This window comes from Ornithodoros turicata, chromosome 1 (assembly GCF_037126465.1).
Source record: "Ornithodoros turicata isolate Travis chromosome 1, ASM3712646v1, whole genome shotgun sequence".
Lineage (NCBI taxonomy): Eukaryota > Metazoa > Arthropoda > Arachnida > Ixodida > Argasidae > Ornithodoros > Ornithodoros turicata.
This window is the reverse complement of record NC_088201.1, coordinates 223,724,702-223,729,249: the sequence shown is the minus strand read 5'-3', so window position 1 is coordinate 223,729,249 and position 4,548 is coordinate 223,724,702. Positions and strand designations below refer to the sequence as shown.

Sequence of the window (4,548 nt, the reverse complement as noted above, 5' to 3'; positions counted from 1 at the left end):
AAATTCAATAGAATTGCTTTTGAATTTATTTGGAAAAACGTTTGGAACTTCTTTTGACTTCATTTGGTTATTTGGGACAGACTTCCTTTTGACTTTTGTCAAAAGAATCTCTTTTGAACTTTTGCAATTGCCATTCAATTGACACTTTTATGACTTCAATTGGTCTTTCTTTTGACACCTATTTGCCATTAATTTGATTTTCTTTTGACATAATGCCCAAATGTACCTCGTTGGCTCCCCAAATAGCACCCAGTACCCCTGGTATTCACGACAAAGAAGCCATCTGTTACTGATAATACACATAATTTATTACGGGTGATTATTTCATTTTCGAAAGCATGGACACAACGCTCTCCTTGATCTCTCACAGACTTGTTGTTTTCTTGCATCTGTATGGTGCCAAAGAAGTGCAGATTACCATCTTGGTCTACTTCCGGCAGTCCAGCTCCAACTCTTAGAACATGGTTGTTGCTGCCAATGGCATTGCAAAAGTGTGCCACATGAATGTGATGGTTCCAGCAAGCCAAATCACGAGGTTGACACTGCAGGAGTACAATTAACTGATTAAGCAGTAACCAGCTACTTCATGTAGACAAAGCCAGAGTTTGGCCAAATCAAAAGCCAATGGACCTGCAGTAATGAAGACAGAAAGGGGTCCTTACCCAGAACTGCTTCATGCCGTGTCTCATCCACTGCAGGTTTCAGAGCAGCACCTTAGTGGGCGTTGCATGGTATCCCATATGAAGTTCGCCCAATCATCTCCTCAGGAGAAAACACTGCCCAAATGAGGGCACGGGCCAGCCTGCAAATTAAAGAGAGATAGCTATGCTTATGCAGTCGTACCTTGTCCTATCCCCTTTGCTGCTTCTCTCTATTCTGTGCAGAACACCAGCGTCCACGCAAACACCTAAGCCGATGTCCAGCTGCATAGAAAAGAGGTATTACACGTATTGTCCTGCAAACTGTTAACTTCAAATGATATATCTTCCAAGCACACTCTTACGGCTCATCCAAACTAACCAAACACAAATAAAATATCAAAATCCGAGTTCCACAGGTGAAACAAACATTACCATTGGAGCTGCTGTAACAGCAGCAGCGTTCTGGCTGGAGGCAGTCTGGATTAGATTTTCCATCTGATCCACCATGTTGGTCATGACTGAAAATGATTACCTGCTACATGCTTGTCACAACATATGTAAAAATATATATATATATATCAGCTTACCACACTTCTCTTTGGCTTTGCGAAGTTTTCTTTGTCAGGCGGGCATTTGCATGCTCAAGCTCCTCTATTTTCCGGTTGTGCTCTGCACAATGTGTACAGTGTGCACCCTGAGACCTAGTGGAATATCAAGTAGTTAGGCTTGTGGCAGCAGCAAATCAATGAACAAGCAATCAAACATGAGAAATTGATGTTCTGAGTCTGGTTCTACAACAGGACCAATAATGCAGAACCGATTAATGTCTTTTTAGTATAGATAACCGTAGGTAAGTCTAAATTGGTAGCGCTTAATGACACGCCATTCCACGTCTGCGGTTGATTTAGACAGCGTAACAAATACTGGGCAGAAACAGGGAGACTGCAACGTCTGGCCTCTCGTGCTTTGGAAAAACAAAGCATATTTCTCTGTACACGCTGGACTTACCCGCAGCAACGAAGAAGGCTTCAGAGGGCTCTGCATTCTTGCTGCACCGTATGAGGAATGTCTTCCCCTTAGCGATGTCCACGTTTGCCGGGACGGCCGGGACATACGAAATACTTAAACCTAATTCGATATCTTGCAGGCTGTCGACGGGATAAACGTCCAGCATATTCACGCCTGGCCACTTCACCAAAATGTGCATGTTGCACGTAGTTACGCAAATAGAAAATTGTGTGAATGAAACGTGTGAAATACAGGACACCACACAACATGAACACTCAATTCACAACCACGTGCGGCGACGAAAGCAAACAATACCCTACACGTCGCTTGCGGCTTGGATTGGCTTCGATAGCCCTAGCAGTTTGCCTCGACTAAAGGAGAGGAACGGCGCGCAACCTGAACCTGTAACTACAAATATGCAAACAACGCCGAATAAAATTGCACACTCCAGTTCTGTTGTTTAATCATATTATTAATAATACACATGCCTAAACAGCGGATAATAACACAGTGAATAGATTCAAACAAAGAAGACACTTCGATATTTCGGGCCACTTGCGGTGTCGGATTGGGCAGCGGGCAGCTAATGAAATGTTTTGTTGATGTTTGATTTGTGCAACATTTGTTGAACGCTGCGTAGCCGTGCAGCGCAATAACGTTCGTCATGATGATACACTCTAAAGGCGTGTTCCCAAGCGCGCGATTTGCGAGAGCGACAATTTTTCCATGTCTCGGCTTTCGTTCAACGATTCATATGCGAGAGGAACCTGAAGCGATGTTGACAACCAAACCGTACGGTTGTGAGAAACCTGTTGTTGCTTCTGCCTGCGCGGAACAGAAAAAAAAATAGTCGCTGTCGCGACGCCCCGCAAATCGCGTGCTTGGGAACGCGCCTACAGTGTGTATCATCGTGACGAACATTTCGACGATATGTATCTATCTTCATGTTGGAACGGCATCGGTAGTGAGACATAGCTTATGTTCGGTCAGGTTTTGGTGCACAATTCATGCCGGGGTATCTTCATGTTGGAACGGCATCAGTAGTGAGACATAGCTTATGTTCGGTCAGGTTTTGGTGCACAATTCATGCCGGAGTATCTTCATGTTGGAACGGCATCAGTAGTGAGACATAGCTTATGTTCCGTCAGGTTTTGGTGCACAATTCATGCCGGGGTATCTTCATGTTGGAACGGCATCAGTAGTGAGACATAGCTTATGTTCGGTCAGGTTTTGGTGCACAATTCATGCCGGGGTATCTTCATGTTGGAACGGCATCAGTAGTGAGACATAGCTTATGTTCGGTCAGGTTTTGGTGCACAATTCATGCCGGGGTATCTTCATGTTGGAACGGCATCAGTAGTGAGACATAGCTTATGTTCGGTCAGGTTTTGGTGCACAATTCATGCCGGGGTATCTTCATGTTGGAACGGCATCAGTAGTGAGACATAGCTTATGTTCGGTCAGGTTTTGGTGCACAATTCATGCCGGAGTATCTTCATGTTGGAACGGCATCAGTAGTGAGACATAGCTTATGTTCGGTCAGGTTTTGGTGCACAATTCATGCCGGGGTATCTTCATGTTGGAACGGCATCAGTAGTGAGACATAGCTTATGTTCGGTCAGGTTTTGGTGCACAATTCATGCCGGAGTATCTTCATGTTGGAACGGCATCAGTAGTGAGACATAGCTTATGTTCGGTCAGGTTTTGGTGCACAATTCATGCCGGGGTATCTTCATGTTGGAACGGCATCAGTAGTGAGACATAGCTTATGTTCGGTCAGGTTTTGGTGCACAATTCATGCCGGAGTATCTTCATGTTGGAACGGCATCAGTAGTGAGACATAGCTTATGTTCGGTCAGGTTTTGGTGCACAATTCATGCCGGAGTATCTTCATGTTGGAACGGCATCAGTAGTGAGCCATAGCTTATGTTCGGTCAGGTTTTGGTGCACAATTCATGCCGGAGTATCTTCATGTTGGAACGGCATCAGTAGTGAGACATAGCTTATGTTCGGTCAGGTTTTGGTGCACAATTCATGCCGGGGTATCTTCATGTTGGAACGGCATCAGTAGTGAGACATAGCTTATGTTCGGTCAGGTTTTGGTGCACAATTCATGCCGGGGTATCTTCATGTTGGAACGGCATCAGTAGTGAGCCATAGCTTATGTTCGGTCAGGTTTTGGTGCACAATTTATGCCGGAGTATCTTCATGTTGGAACGGCATCAGTAGTGAGACATAGCTTATGTTCGGTCAGGTTTTGGTGCACAATTCATGCCGAGGTATCTTCATGTTGGAACGGCATCAGTAGTGAGACATAGCTTATGTTCGGTCAGGTTTTGGTGCACAATTCATGCCGGAGTATCTTCATGTTGGAACGGCATCAGTAGTGAGACATAGCTTATGTTCGGTCAGGTTTTGGTGCACAATTCATGCCGGAGTATCTTCATGTTGGAACGGCATCAGTAGTGAGACATAGCTTATGTTCGGTCAGGTTTTGGTGCACAATTCATGCCGGAGTATCTTCATGTTGGAACGGCATCAGTAGTGAGACATAGCTTATGTTCGGTCAGGTTTTGGTGCAGAATTCATGCCGGAGTATCTTCATGTTGGAACGGCATCAGTAGTGAGACATAGCTTATGTTCGGTCAGGTTTTTGTGCACAATTCATGCCGGAGTATCTTCATGTTGGAACGGCATCAGTAGTGAGACATAGCTTATGTTCGGTCAGGTTTTGGTGCAGAATTCATGCCGGAGTATCTTCATGTTGGAACGGCATCAGTAGTGAGACATAGCTTATGTTCGGTCAGGTTTTGGTGCAGAATTCATGCCGGAGTATCTTCATGTTGGAACGGCATCAGTAGTGAGACATAGCTTATGTTCGGTCAGGTTTTGGTGCACA

The 4,548-nt window shown here is 44.9% G+C and overlaps 1 long non-coding RNA gene across 1 annotated transcript; it reads right to left on the bottom strand.

Annotated features, from left to right (window-relative positions):
* Window positions 1-286: 286 nt before the first annotated feature.
* On the bottom strand, window positions 287-1,948 carry LOC135377067 (uncharacterized). The gene is made up of 5 exons (XR_010417999.1): window positions 1,650-1,948; window positions 1,229-1,342; window positions 1,074-1,159; window positions 663-923; window positions 287-542 (listed from the first exon to the last, which is right to left on the bottom strand). It is a non-coding gene; the product is annotated as an uncharacterized LOC135377067 (long non-coding RNA).
* Window positions 1,949-4,548: the final 2,600 nt, after the last annotated feature.